The 16,492-nt window shown below is 37.4% G+C and overlaps 1 protein-coding gene across 3 annotated transcripts in view; it reads left to right on the top strand.

The window, feature by feature from the left end:
- The window catches only part of LOC136033060 (membralin-like), a 226,060-nt gene that overhangs the window by 92,490 nt on the left and 117,078 nt on the right, over positions 1–16,492 (top strand). The window lies entirely within an intron of this gene.

The raw sequence follows: 16,492 nt of genomic DNA, 5'->3' as shown, positions 1-16,492 counted from the left end.
GCCTCGTACGCGATTTGGCGCCAGAATTGTGCGGATGAAACGTTTATCCCGTATTCGACAAACTATTAGCACTTTCGAGTAAAAGGAACGAAACCGAGTCCCATTATGAGACTTGAAAACATAAGATTTTGTATGAGAATCTTTTTTGTAACTTATTTAAACAACATTCAACTTAGGTATGAAAAATTAAGAACAGATTTGGTTTCAGGAAGATTAACCTGACATTCATTACTACATTTTGGGTATATTGATTTACAGAAACTGAACTCAACATTCATATCAAAACAGACTTGGTACTAGGTATCCTACATTCTTCAAAAGTTGCACCGGCCTTTACCAGCTTAAATTTCTTTTGCAAGTTAGGATTATATAGTATTGATCATCCAATCTTCTTGAGCACATACTCTGGGGCTACAAACATCCGGCTAAAGACTCAGGAGACAGTGAATGATCGTTACTTGTTTTGATATGGTTTAAAGAGATAAACTTTTGGAAATATCCATGAAATAGTATAAATAATCTTTTTTTTAAAGATTCTAAGATTTTGGGATACCACAAGACGCTCTGTAGCTCAAACAAGATGCCTAGTAAGATGAAATTCTTCCAATCATCCTTTATCTTCTTCTTTGTGAAATCTGTCCTGCTGTAAAGGTAGAAAAATAATAGCAGGGATAGTGGTTCTGTGTTTAAAATAGTTTTGTTTGTGTTTAGTAACAAATAGTTTTTGTTTTTTTTGGAGCCAACTCCCCTTTGCAGCTCATTGTTTTGGATTTATTTTTGTCCCGAACCTATAACGCTTCTTGTTTTACCTTTAGCAATTAATCGGCGTGAGAACTCGGATCACTTGCGCCTTAACTGGACCAATAGAGCGTTGGAAATATTAATTCTAACACTTTTTGGGTTGAACGTGAGGCAACGTGGTACCGAACGGGCAGGCAGCTTTCTCATTTCAAATCTTGATTCTATGTGTGACAAAAATACTCATTTGAAGTAACCATAGCCTCTGCTATCTCTCGCTTTTATTTGATGATCGTTTAGCACCATCTGGTGAACTTTAGCAATGTTTTGAGAATGATTGTAGTTTTTGGAGGTACGGCCACCTCGAAATTCAGCAGCCAAAATTTCACAGTAAATAATTATGCTGCATAGTCCCTGTGCTTAGCGCCCAATTCATCTTTGACTTGCATAGGCGTGTTGCCTCTAAAAAAGCATTTAAAAACAGCTTTATAGTCAATTTTTCCATTTTCGCAAAAACTGCCGCATCGACTTCATTAAACAATTTTCTCGCTGCTACCCTGTATTTAGAAGTGGATGAAAGTATGACGAATGATAGCAAAAGCTTGCACAGCTTCATTCTTTAGCTTTTATTGCTGAGTGCTGCCATCTCTACTTTTAGGTCTGCATCTTTTCATAACATCCTCGTAGGTTGTTGCATTATTAATTTTAATAATATAAAGTATTTGTCATACCATTTGGCAGTGAAAACTGGATAAAACCAGTCCGTATACTATGAGATTTATTCTTTAATATGGCACAGTTTTAGCACAACGGATCTCTTCCTTGGAAGTTTATGAAGTCATTCCGCAGTGGATATCAAGAATAATAACACCATTCACTCAAGATTCTTAATAATATTTTAGAGTCCATTTTGTTACCACCCTTAAGAGTCATGACTGACAAACTGAAAATTGGAGCTGACTGTTCAAATCTTTGCTAGTAGTTCATGTCTAAAAAAGAATCCCAAAGTCATGGTTTCTTTTTCTTGTTTAGTTTTGAGTATGGCATCTGCACAGTCTCTTAGTTCATAAGCTAGTTGCTATTAGTTCATAAGCATAGATAGTTGCTGAGAGCGAGCATATTTATTGTGATGGGAGCATGATTAGATGCCACAATACAGTCAAACTAAGGAGTCATTACAGTGAATTGAGTGCTATCAACGAGAACATTAGTTTTATCTCTTATTTTTCGCTCTATAAGCTGTCACTATCTACACCAAGTTTAAAAACGGGTTTAATCAATAAAAGTAATTTGCTGTGCCAAATTTCCATTTGATATTGATCAAGTTTTGCCATTAATAGGAAGTAGTCATACCATCTATAGTGCCTCCAAAATTTGCTCAAATTTTAGAGATTCAATGATGCACAGGCATGCTGCCATGCTGTAAGAAAGTAGCAGCTGTGTTCGCAGGAATTTATGGAAGGGGCAATTCCATTTTAGAAGGGAGGTGGAGTGGACTCGATATATCACAGAAATTAAATTAATTGATGGAAAGTGTAGAAATGATTGAGGAAACAAAATATATAGGCTTTTTGGGGAGAATATGGAACCCACCTCCGGCTCCTGCAAATATGGAAGAGCGGTAGTATAATTTTATTTCATATATTTATAGATTTTGGTATATGCAGGGTGATAAAAACAAAATAAAAGGATCATAGGGTACCCTTAGGGATACCCTAAGATACCCTTAGGGATGGGGAGTTTTATTATCCGCAAGATACTTGTGGTTGTAATTGCTAGACTGCTTCTACATTTCTACACTGAAAAATTGTACCTTATTGAAATCTTGCCCAACGGGCGGATTGGATGAAAGGGTTTCATGTAATACGTGTTCACTTATTCGGCGCATTCACCGGCTCTCAAACTCCGGATTGCTATTCATTTAAACCGGAAAATTCATGACAGGCTCCCGACATTATAGCCTTCATATATTAGAAGCTCTCCAAAAATTGCACATTATTGAAATCTTGCCAAAAAAATCGGATTGGAAGAGAGGGTTTAATAGAATACGTGTTTATTTATTTTTTTTTATAGTCAATAGATCTCAGTCCCTGGATAGTCATTGAACTAAAAAAAAAAAAACTAAACTAAAAGATAGTCACAAATATTTTATAATATCGTATATCATGTTAGATGGTATAAACATATCTATCTTACTGATATCTTGTCAAATAGACAGAACGGACGAGAGGTTTTCATATAATAAGTTTTTTTTTGTATTCAATGTATTTTAAACCCTGGATTACCCTTCGGTTAAACGAAAAAAGCATGATAGTCATCTGAGATGCCAATAATATCGTTAAAACCAATAACATCATTTTTTGTATTTCAAATAAGGAGTCAAACTTGCTGGAATCATGGATTACCTGTTAGGCTTCTTTTTTCATCTATGTTTATCGTTTTGCCTTTTATTTTCCTAATATATATTCCTCAAGCGTATCTCAAACCTCATTTTAAATCAATGAAAATGTTTAAGTAGCTCTGGAGTTTGGAAAACTTTTATTTTCGGTTCAACACTTCTTCTTGCGGAAAGAGAGTGCTAAGATTCCGACTTTCTATCTATTTACATGTCCTTTTCCTTCGCCCGTACAGCAGTAATTCAGCATAAATCAATATCGGAATTTTTTTTCATTTTTACTGTATTTAAAAGATTTTTCTCTTTGAGAAAAGATTATAAATAAGGTATTTATACCTTATTTATAAGGTATAAATAAAAAAAAACAAGTTTTTTCAACTGAAAGTAAGGAGCGACATTAAAACGTTAAAACGAACAGATATTGCTTCGTATATGATAGGGACTGCTCCCTCATTAACGCCCAGCTCTTTACGCTAAAGTTTGACTCTCTCTCAACTCTACTTTTTAAAACAGTAAAAAACTTTAGCGTAAAGAGCTGGGCGTTAATGAGGGAGCAGACACTTTCATATACGAAGTAATTTATGTTCGTTTTAAGTTTTAATGTCGCTCCTTACTTTCAGTTAAAAAAACTTGTTTTTTTTTTAATTTAATTTCTGATCGTTTTTGAATTAATGCATATTTTGATTTTGGCTCTCCGCAGATGAATAATAAACGATTTTATTGGCTAAAAGGCTTTCTCATAGTTCTGATCGAATGATTTTGTGAAAAAAAGGAGTGAGGGAGGAGGTCTAGTTGCCCTCCAATTTTTTGGTAACTTAGAAAGGCAACTAGAACTTTTACTTTTTTACGAACGTTTTTATTAGTAAAAGATATGCGTAACTTACAAATTAGCTTACTTAAATGGACTTCTATATTCACATGTTTTTATTATGTATATGCGGGGGTTCACCCTGCGTCATTACCTCGCTCTTTAAACTAAAGCTTTAATTTTGCCCAATTCCTTAAGAATGGCCCCTGAATCACAAAGGCCGTAGAATAAATAGTTGAAATTACTAAAAATACTTTAGCGTAAAGAGCGAGGTATAAGAGGAGGTGAACCCCTCATATGCGTAATAATTTTTGTTCGTTTTAAGTTTTAATGCTGCTCCTTACTTTCAGTTGAAAAAATTGTTTCATATTTATATTTTTCATTTTTTAAAATAATTCTTGAAAACAATGCGCTCCCTTCATGGAAATTTTCTTCCCTCGTGACTAATTGCTCCATGGGAAGTTCCCCAACATATCCCCCTTTTCTCAACCCACCCTCCAACCAAAAAATCCCCCTGAAAACGTCTGTACACTTCCTAATAACCATTACTATATGTAAGCACTGGTCAAAGTTAGTAACTTGTAGCCCCTCCCACGGGGACTGTGGTGGAGTAAGTCGTCCCCAAAGACATAGTTAATAAGATTTTTCTTCTATGCTGAATAAAATGGCTATCTCAGAATTTTTACCCGGTGATTTTGGGAAAATAATTAGCGTGGGAGGGGGCCTAGGTGCCCTCCAATTTTTTTGGACACTTAAAAAGGGTACTAGAACTTTTTATTTCCGTTAGAATGAGCCCTCTCGCAATATTCTAGGACCACTGGGTCGATACGATCACCCCTGGAAAAAAATGAAAACAAAAAATAAACAAACAAATAAACACGCATCTGGGATCTGCTTTCTGGCAAAAAATACAAAATTCCACATTTTTGTAGATAGGAGCTTGAAACTTCTACTTTGCTGAATCCATTGGTGTGATTTTCGTTAAGATTCTATGACTTTTAGGGGGTGTTTCCCCCTATTTTCTAAAATAAGGCAAACTTATATATTTAAAATCAGTATTAAAATGCAATTCTTTTGATGTAGCTATTGGTATCAAAATTCCGTTTTTTAGTGTTTTGGTTACTATTGAACCGGGTCGCTCCTTACTACAGTTCGTTACCACGAACTGTTTGAAAATTTGTTTCAATTAAAAAGAAAAAGTAGCACAAATTCAAAGGACTTGTATACCCGAATTTAGAGGTCAATTTATTGGAATTTTACTCATGTTGAATATAACCTAATACAAAATTAACTAAAAACGAACTCAATACAAAGTTAATAACTTAATACAGGTAGGTATAACTTAATACAAAAATAAACTTGCAAAGGCAAAATTGATTAGAAATTACAAGATTGTGTCCTTGTTCTTTACTAGAGACGTTTTTAGTTAATTGCTTTGACTTTGAAAAAAAGAAAATATAATTTAGTGTTTTAGCATTGAAGATAAACTGGTCATTTGAATAGCTTATTTTGGAACAGTTACATTTCCAGGTTTAAAACTTTATCATCAAGAAAATACCTATTCACTAGGAGTGTAGCTATTCAATTTCATGAAATGGATTCTTGAAAATGGTCATCTGCGTGGCTATGCAGTCTTTAATAGAAAAAAAAAAAAAATGCTTCGTAATTTTGAGAAAATAAAATGTTTTCTTGTCTTACTTCACGAAGGGATTTGTCTAATATACGAGCAACCCTCCTCTGCTGTTGTAGTTAGCTAGGAAGTATTGGTTAATGGCTGTGCTGAGCAAAAAATTTATCTGCTATTTGGTTTTGGTAATCAGTATTTTGGTGAAATCGTCTGTTCCATCAAATTAAGGTATATTTGGCTATTCTGTGATGAGCTAATGTTTATTGGCTCGTCAACTACTCTCAAACACTTAAAAAGTGCATTTTAAAAAGCCATATTTTTTGGTAATTTGTATTTTACCTAAGCTCATTTGGTTAGTAATACGTATTTTTCGGAAAACGTATTTTTAAATGAACAGAAGAAAAACTGTTTTTTTTGGGCAAGATTATTAATTCTATATGTTAGGCTACTTATATATAATATTAAAAACTCCCTAATTTTACTTGATTCTTGAAATTTCAGTTTTTATGCCAATTTATTGCATGTGAATGTTGCAAGATATAGTTTTTTCATTCCTAAATTTGTGGCGCCAGGTACAGCTAAATATTGGATTTGACTAGTCTTTTATCGAGGTTTTAGATGATGGTCGAAATTTCTTTTGAAAGAGTCATTATAACAATTTTAGGGATAACTTCCCCCGGGAGATCATTCCAGATCGAAGTTTGACGTTGAATGAAGCTGTTCTTCAAGATCTCTGCTCTTGGTGTGCCAACTTCGAGATACTCGGACCGAACTGTGTGCATTTGTGTCTGTCTTGTCGGTTGGACAGCGGGGGCGGGACACAGTGCAAGAAAGCTCTAGTGAAGGAGAAGAATTTATTTACTTGTAGAAAACAGCCCTCGACGCTGTATCAAACCTATCACTAACAGACTAAAAACACTTCCAATGCTAAAAGGATAAATAAATCCATTTTAAGGAGATAGCAACGTAGATCTCCAAATTTTTTTTTTTACGCTAACAACTGTACATACTTGAACTTGTGTCAGTTTTACCAATTTCTGCTAAATTTTCTTTGTGTTTAAAATGCGAAGTATTTTATATTAATTCTTAGATAGGCTAAACCTTATTTTTTTCCTGTTTTGTTGTTGTTGTCAAACTCATCCCAGTATTGGATGAATCTTTGATTCTTAATTAGTCAGCTTGTTTTAATTTTTGTGAGATAATCCTTCGCGGCTGTCTCATTTCTCCGTTCTTTGATTATCCCCTTGGGAATTTGTGGTTACAATCTGGGACAATAGGTATCCCATTAAGGGAGACCAGTAAGCTGAAACTCATAAACATCGGGGGATCACTCCTTCTAGATTAGCGAATAATGTCTCTCTCGTGAATGTCAGCGAAAGGGATCGTGTGAATATTGACCTCAGTTCCTTAGTCTCGAATGAGTAAATAGATTGTAGTCACGAATTTGGTGCTTAAATCTATCATATTCTTTTCACTCTTTCTATATTTTTGTCGGAGGAGAAAATATCTGAGAGGTGTTTTTAAAATACCATCTAAACATGAAATAGTTTTCTAAGTAAATCTCAGTTTTAGGTAATAAATATTTTGATGAGGCTGTTAACCGTATACTTTCAATTAGTTGAAGTTTTAACCTATTATAATAATTAAATAAAAACAAGTTTTTTTTAACTGTAAGTAAGGAGCGACATTAAAACCTAAAACGAACAAAAATTATTTCGTATATGAAAGGGGTTGTCCCCTCCTCAACGCTTCGCTCTTTAAGATAAAGTTTGCCTCTTTCTCACAACTCTGCTTTTTAAAACAATAAAAAACTTTAGGGTAAAGAGCGATGTGTTGAGGAGGGGACAACTCCTTTCATATACGGAATTATTTTCTTTTCGTTTTAAGTTTTAATGTCGCTCCTTACTTGCAGTTAAAAAAAAAACTTGTTTTTTATTTAATTTCAGAACGTTTTTGTATTAATACATGTTTTGATTTTGGCTCACCGCACATGAATATTTAAAACGAAGTTTGTATACTAATTTTTTTGGCTAAATGGCTTTCTTATAGTTTTAATCGGACAATTTTGAAAAAAAGGGGTGGGGGAGGAGGCCTAATTACCCTCCGATTTTTGGTTACTTACAAATACAACTAAAATTTTCATTTCTTTACGAACGTTTTTATTAGTAGTAAATATACGTAACTTACGAATTAACTAACGTAACAAATTTTTATATTTGTGTATTTTTTTTACGTATATGAGGGGGTTCGCTCCCTCGTCAATATCTCGCTCTTTATGCAAAAGCTTGAATTTCATCCCAATTCTTTAAGAATGACCTCTGAATCACAAAGGCCGTAGAATAAATAGTTGAAATTACTAAAAATAATTTGGCGTGAAGGGCAAGGTATTGTGGAGGAGACGAACCCCTTTATATGCATAATATTTTCTGTTCGTTTTAAGTTTTAATGCTGGTCTTTACTTCCTGTTGAAGAAACTTTTTTTTATTTATATTCTCATTGTTTTTTTTTTTGTTTTTTTAATAACACTCTAAAATCCTGCGCCTTCTTCATGGAAATTGTCTTCCCTCATGAGAAATTCCTCCATGGAAAGATCCTCCAGTGTAACCCCCTCCCTCAACCAATCTCCACCCCAACTCGAAAAAGCCCCCTTAAAAACGTCTGTACACTTCCTAATAGCCATTACTATAAGTAAACAATGGTCAAAGTTTGTAACTTGCAGCCCTCCCCTAGGAACTGTGGGGGATTAAGTCGTTCCCAAAGACATAGTTACTAGTTTTTTCGACTATGCTGAACAGAATGGTTGTCTCAAAATTTTGATCCGGTGACTTTGGGAAAAAAATGAGCGTGGGAGGGGGCCTAGGTGCCCTCCGATTTTCTGGTCACTTAAAAAGGGCACAAGAACTTTTAATTTCCGTTAGAATGAGCACTCTCGCAACATTCTAGGACCACTGGATCGATACGATTACCCCTGGTAAAAAAACTACAAAAAAACGAAAAACAAACACGCATCCGTGATCTGTCTTTTGGCAAAAAATACGAAATTCCATATTTTTATAGATAGGAGCTTGAAACTACTACAGTAGGGTTGTCGGATACGCTGAACCTGATGGTGTAATTTTCGTTAAGATATTATGACTTTTGGGGGATTTTTCCCCCTATTTTTTCTAAAGTAAGGCAAATTTTCTCAGGCTCGTAACTTTTGATGGGTAAGACTAACTTGATGAAACTTATATATTTAAAATCAGCATTAAAATCTGATTCTTTTGATGTAACTATTGGTATCAAAATTCCGCTTTTTAGAGTTTCGGTTACTATTGAGCCGGGTCGCTCCTTACTACAGTTCGTTACCACGAACTGTTTGATTTAAAATTGCTTCAAAATGAAATATAGCATATTTTCTCTGGTAAGACCGAAAAATCTTTCTCTTCCCTCTCCTAGGATTCTCAAAGACTTTACAGGCAACAAGTAATATCTACTCAGAAATACAATAACTGCAAATTTTTTGTGGTTTTCTTGTTAAATTTCGTAATTTTTTTATTTAATGTCATTTTTTGTGAACGGCTACTTCTCTGATAAATAAGACAATTAGGTTGTATCTGAAAAAGGTGTACTTAATGGATATTGAATTTTCTTTTTAACTGAATCAAATGAAAAAAAAATAAAACTTATTTCGAACCAAAGCATAGAGCAACATTAGAACTCCACAGCAATCGGGATGTTTATATAAATTTCGAAAGATGAGCCATTCCAATTCATGAAAAGAGGGATAAGTTAGATTCACATAATTATCGCCTCATAAGTAATGTTACGTCTTTGTCTAAGGTATTAAAAACAAACTTAAGTGAAAAACAAATTGATTTGTATTGTGATAATAGAGATTTCTTTTTTAAGAGCCTTTTTGGATTCACGACTAGTTGGAACAAGCTATTGTCGCAATTTTACTAAACAATAATTATTATCTAAATGAGAAAAACCATGTATATGGTCTTTTGTAAGACGAAGGCCTCTAAAAGTCTTGTGACATAGAAATTTACAAAAAAAAATTCTGAAAAACTTGATAATTAAGGAATTAAACGTAAAGGGTTGAAATGCTCGGAATTCCACTTACATGGTGGGAAAATTCACGCGAATCTAAATGGTCACGCATATAACTAAGTTTGATTAGGTCTCCCAGCATTTTGGTCCATGAATGTGTCTCCTGAGCATCCAGATACATTTTATTTTTATCTAAAATGTGTCCATCTTGAAATCTCCAAAACTGGAGGTTATTTTTTTTTTTACCAGATGTATTATTGGCCAAAAGACGCTTTGTAAACCTTTTTCAAAGCGGCCAGTCAACATTAAATTCAATGACAAACAGAAAAAAAAATATATGAAATACTTGTGCCAAATGAATTAGTGTAAAAGTACGAAACATGTATAAACATGTTACCCCTTACTTTGGAGAAAACCTTTTACATCTCAGGCAACCTGGATGCTTTTCAGATGAAACTACTTCAAGTAGTCATAGTAAGGGTTATTCAAATAGTCTATAATTTACTTGAGCCATTTGATGGCAATTGGAGGCTAAACAAGAGCCAAGAGCTCATATAGCACTTGTGACGAAATCGGAACCTAAAATTAGACTCGGTACTAGAGTTACCGATTTCATCGTCCTTGCACGTCAAGAAGCACCGAACTCGCTAAAGCAGTAGAAATCCCTCCAACTCCCCCAAAGGGAGCGAATCCGGTCCGGTTATGTCAATCACGTAAGTAGAACTTGTGCTTATTCTTCCCATCAAGTTTCATCCCGATCTCTCCACTCTAAGAGTTTTCCAAGATTTCTGATTTCCAGCATTTCCGTTTCCCCCCTCCACCCCCATGTGTCCCCGGATCAGATTGAAAATGGAGCATAGGAGACATGAGTAAGGTAAACATACCTCTATTTTCACGATTTCCCCTCCCTCAAGCCCCCCCCCCCAGATGGTCGAATCGAGGAAATGACTGTTATCAAGTCAGTTTGTGCAGATCCCTGACACGCCTATCAATTTTCATCGTCCTAGCACGTCCAGAGGCACCGAACTTGCACGAAATCCCCCCAACTTCCCCAAAGAGAGCAGATCTGGTCCAGTTAGGTCAATCACGTATCTAGGACTTGCTCTTATTCTTCCCACCAAGTTTCATCCCAATCTCTTTACTCTAAGCGTTTTCCAAGATTTCTGGTTCCCCCTCCAACTCCCCTCTATGTCACCAGATCCGGTCGGGATTTAAAATAAGAGTTTTGAGACGCCAGGTTCTTCTAAGTATCAAATTTCATTTAGATCAGATCACCCGTTCGTATGTTAAAAATACCTCATTTTTTTCTAATTTTTCCGGATTAATCGAATTTCTTCCCAACTCCCCCAAAGAGAGTGGATCCGTTCTGGTTATGTCAATCACGTATCTAGGAATTGTGCTTATTCTTTCCACCAAGTTTCATCCCGATCTCTTGACTCTCAGCGTTTTCCCAGATTTCTGGTCTCCCCCTCCAACTTCCCCCAATGTCACCGTATCTAGTCGGGATTTAAAATACGAGCTCTGAGACAAGAGATCCTTCTAAATATACACTTCCATAAATATCTGATTAGTTGTTCGTAAGTTAAAAATACCTCATTTTTCCTAATTTTTCCAAACTACCCCCCCCCCCTTCCAACTTCCCCAAAGAGACCAGATCTGGTCTGGTTATGTCAATCATGTATCTGGGACTTAGGCTTTTCTTCCCATCAAGTTTCATCCCGATCTCTCTACTTTAAGCATTTCCCAATATTTCCGATCCCCCCAATCATACTGGATCCGGTTGGGATTTAAAATAAGAGCTCTGAGACACGAGGTCCTTCTAAATAACAAGTTTCATTCAGATCTGGTCACCCGTTCGAATCCAACCTGGATCCACTCCGTCTGAATCCACTCCGGTTATGACAATTATGTATCTAGAACTTGTTCTTATTCTCCCCACCAAGTTTCATCGCGATCTCTCCATTCTAGGCGTTTTCCAAGATATACAGTTTCCCCCTCCAACTTTCCCCAATGTCACCAGGTCCGGTCGGGATTTAAAATAATAGCTCTGAGACACAATGTCCTTCTAGATATCAAATTTCATTAAGATTCGATCACCTATTCGTAAGATAAACATACCTCCACTTTCGCGATTTCTCCTCCCTCTAGCCCCCCTCAAGATGGCCGAATCGGGGAAACGACTGTTATCAAGTCAATTTATGCAGGTCCCCGACACGTCTGCCAATTTTCATAGTCCTAGCACTTCTAGTAGCAACGAACTCGCCAAGAAGTGGAAGTCTCCCTCCAACTCCCCCAAAAAGAGCGTATCCAGTCCGGTTATTTCAGTCACGTATCTAGGACTTGTGCTTATTCTTCCCACAATGTTGCATACCGATCTCTCCACTCTTAAGCGTTTTCCAAGATATCCAGTTTCCCCCTCTAGCTCCCCCCGATGTCACCGGATCCGGTCGGGATGTAAATTAAGAGCTCTTAGACACGAGGTCCTTCTAAATATCAGATTTCATTAAGATCCGATCATCCGTTCGTAAGTTGAAAATACCTCATTTTTTCTAATTTTTCCGAATTAACCGAATTACCCCCCCCCCCATCCATCCCCAACACCCCCAAAGAGTGGATCCGGTTCGGTTATGTTAATCACATATCTAGGACTTGTGCTTATTTTTTCCACCAAGTTTCATCCTGATCTCTCAACTCTAAGTGTTTTCCAAATTTCCGGTTTCCCCCTCCAACTTCCCCCAATATCCTAGTATCCGGCCAGGATTTGAATAAGAGCTCTGAGACACAAGGTTCTTCTAAATATCAAATTTCATTAAGATTTGATCTCCTGTTCGTAAGTTAAAAATACCTATTTTTTCTAATTTTTCAGAATTAACCTCCCCCCTTCCATATCCCCCAAAGAGAGAGGATCTGGTCCGGTTATGTCAATCACGTATCTAGGACTTGTGCTTATTCATCCCACAGAGTTTCATCCTGATCTCTCCACTCTAAGCTTTTTCCAAGATTTCCGGTTTCCCCCCTCCGATCCCCTCAATCTCTCCGGATCCGGTTGGGATTTAAAATAAGAGCTCTGAGGCACAAGTTCTATCTAAATAACAAGTTTCATTAAGATCTGTTCACCCGTTTGTAAGTTAAAAGCCTCATTTTTTCTATTTTTCCGAATTAACCACCCCCCTCCCCAGATCCCCCAAAGAGAGCAGATCCGGTCCGATTATATCAATCACGTATATAGAACATGTGCTTATTCTCCCCATTAAGTTTCATCCCGATTTCTACACTCTAAGCGTTTTCAAACATTTCGGGTTTCCCCCTCCAACTCCCTCCAATATCACCGGATCCGGTCAGGATTTAAAAAAAATCTCCAAGGCATGAGTTCTTTCTAAAAATTAAATTTCATTAAGATCCGATCGCCTGTTCGTAAGTTAAAAATACCTTAATTTTTGTAATGTTTCTGAATTACCCCCCCCCCCCCCCCGACTCCCCCAAAGAGAGTGGATCTCGTCCAGTTATGTCAATCATGTATCTAGGACTTGTGCTTATTCTTCCCAACAAGCTTCATTCCAATCTCTTGACTGTAAGCGTTTTCCATGATTTCCCGTTTCCCCCTCGAATTCCCCCAATATCACCGAATACGGTCGGGATTTTAAAAGAAGACCACTGAGACACGAGGTCCTTCTAAATATCATATTTAATTAAGATTCAATCACCCACTCGTAAGTTAAAAACCTCATTTTTTCTAATTTTTCCTCTCCAGCCCCTTAGATGGTCGAATCGGGGAAACGACTGTTATCAAATCAATTTGTGCAGGTACCAGACACGCCTACCAGTTTTCATCGTCCTAGCACGTCCAGAAGCACCGAGCTCGCCAAAGCACTGGAAATCAACCCCCGACTCCCCCAAAGACAGCGGATCCGGTCCGGTTATGTCAATCACGTATCTAGGACTTGAGCTTATTTTTCCCACCAAGTTTCGTCCTAGTATCTCCACTCTAAGCGTTGTCAAAGATTTCGAGTTTCCCCCTCCAACTCCCCCAATGTCATCGGATCCTGTCAGGATTTGATATAATAGCTCTAAGACATGAGGTCCTTTTAAAAACAAATTTAATTAAAATCTGATCACCCATTCGAAATTTAAAATACCTAGTTTTTTCTAATTTTTCTGAATTAACCTTCCCCACCCCCCAACTCCCCAAAAGAGAGCGAATCCGGTCCGGTTATCACATACCTAGGATTTGTGATAATTCTTCCCACCAAGTTTCATCCCAGTCTCTCCACTCTAAGCGTTTTCCAAGAATTCCGGAAAAGTATGAAAATCAAACTCCCACCGCTACCGATGGATTATCCTATGAAAATTGCTTACTGTACAATTTGTTTAGACAAATATGTGTCAACATAAATGCAACATTGGTGAGCACTAGCAACAATCTATCAAACTATGCAAGCTGCATAAAATTTATTTTAATGACTCTAAAGTCCTATGAGAAGTTTTAGAGGTCTGGCGATGGGCTATGATTATAGATCTAATGTTGATACTGATGATCAACGCACTTGGGCGGTGAGCAAGGAGTATCATCTAGCTGGTAAACTAAATCGTGAAATAAATAATATACCTCAATGGATGTCTTCCCAATGTTAAAATTGGCATAAAGTTACAAATCGTTCCGTCCAATTTCATCTTGAGAAAAACATTTGATGCTAACAGGTTATGAGTTCTGTTGCTTTGGCAATTGAAAAATTAAGAGCCTCTGAAAATAATATCAAATTGTTCGATCCTCACTCAATCACCAATCAATGACATATTGCCACTGGTTCGAGTACCTACACCGACTTTTCATTTATCAATGGTGAAATTCCTTCAAAACTTACTTTGGCTTTTGTAAAAAGTGCCTGTGCCATAGGATCATGGACAAGTTCTCCACACGCATTTGAAATGTTTGAACTTCCTCTCTTATATGTAAAGTAAATGGCATTCCTCTCTACAATTTGTCTCGCCTCTACTCCCGTGGTGATATAATCAACGGCAAGAAATTGCGAAATCAAATAGTCTCTTTGGTAAAGAAAGCCAAAGCTCGGTATGGTCGTGAAACCATGCCCTCCCAATTACTTACTTCAGACCCCAAAAAGTGGCACAACGCTGTGAAAAAGGTGGCCGGCCAAGCTTTTGACAGCAGTGTAAAGATCAGCAATGATGGCGGGTCCTTAATCAGTGCAGAAGAAGTGAGTGAATTCTTCACCAAGATCTGTACTACCTATCCAACTATTACGGCTCATGAAAAGTCCACCATACTTGAAAAATGTGAGCCTGAGAACAACATAATAGTCAGTGAGTTTGATGTTTACACGGAATTACGGAAGATCAAACCGAATACATCTTCATACCCTGGTGAATTACCTGCCAAACTGCTACGTGAATATGCAGCCTTCATAGCATTACCACTGTCCAGCATCATTAACGAGTGTTTTGCTTCTGGCTTTTTCCCGTCACAGTGGAAAAGGGCCTATATTAGAATTATTCCAAAAAAGCGCGCCCCTAGTGCATGCGACGATCTCCGCCCGATCTCACTTACACCTTGTTTGGCAAAAGTAACTGAGGCCTTTATACTCAAGTTTCTTCTGAAACAAATTCATGGGCGTATTGATAAATTCCAGTACGGTGAACTCCCCAAGTGTAGTACTACAATCTACCTAGTACGGATGTTTGACTGCGTCCTCCAATGGCTTGAAAAAGGTAGCTGTTTTGTCGACATTTGCGCAGTGGATTTCCGAAAGGCCTTTGACCTAATCCGCCACCGGACTGCAGGCATGAATCTCCAGGAAATGGGGGCCAAACGATGCACCCTTGGCCTTGTACTTGACTTCTTAACTGGACGAAAACAAAAAGTCTTTGCACTCCACGAAAACGATTCGGATTCATCATGGTCAGATACTTCTTGCGGGGCCCCACAAGGCACAGAATTAGCTGGAATAATTTTCCTGGCTGTAATTAATTCCCTGCTTAACCATCACGAGGACCGTTACAACTTTGTAGATGATCTGTCCATAGTGCTCGCTTACCTGGTCAAAAACACTATCAAAACAAAGCAGTTTTCAGACCGGTTATTTGATCAGCTAAAGACCGAATGCTCAAGCCATGATCATACCATCAACGTAGCCAAGTCGAAGATAATTCGTTTCAACCCTCTGAAGCGGAATATAGATATGCCTCTAGTCCCTTTCCCGATTGTGAACGAAATAAAAATCTTAGGAATAACTTTCACTAGTGACTGTAGTTTCAGTGCCCATATTAATTTAACCGTCCACAAGGCTAATGCAAGCCTTCAGACACTTACCAAAATGAGGCGTTTTGGGTGCGATACTAAAAGCCTTCTCCATGCCTACACGTGTTATGTTCGCCCGTTGCTCGAGTACGCGTGCCCGGTGTGGGGTCCATCTGCTATCCGCACAGCGTACCTATTACGCGACATAGAGTGCGTCCAGAAAAGAGCGACAAGGATTATACTCCGAGACCGTGGCATACCCTACGATCAAGCCCTCGCTAAATTAAATTTATCTCCACTTAAAGTCCGGCTGGAACACCTTATTCACCAATTTGGGAAATTCGTCCTAGCCAATAAGAGCCACCGACCTTTACTACCCGAACCAGCCCCTCCCAATAGCCGAACTCGATTACGAAATAAACTTTTACCCCATAAAGTACGAACCAATCGATACGCAAACTCATTTGTGCCTTTTTTCACATCAGTCTTTAATGCTGAGTTGTAGTGTGTGATTTTTGTTTAAATGTATGATTTTTGTGAAAAAACTGAATTTAGCTCTATGCTACGATAGTTTTTAAATATACCGATCTCTCTCTCTCTCTCTCTCTCTCTCTCTCTCTCTCTCTCTCTCTCTCT

This window comes from Artemia franciscana, chromosome 11 (genome assembly GCF_032884065.1).
Source record: "Artemia franciscana chromosome 11, ASM3288406v1, whole genome shotgun sequence".
In the NCBI taxonomy this organism is placed as follows: Eukaryota; Metazoa; Arthropoda; class Branchiopoda; order Anostraca; family Artemiidae; genus Artemia; species Artemia franciscana.
Note: the sequence above shows the minus strand (reverse complement) of the source record. Positions and strands in the feature narration are given on the sequence as shown.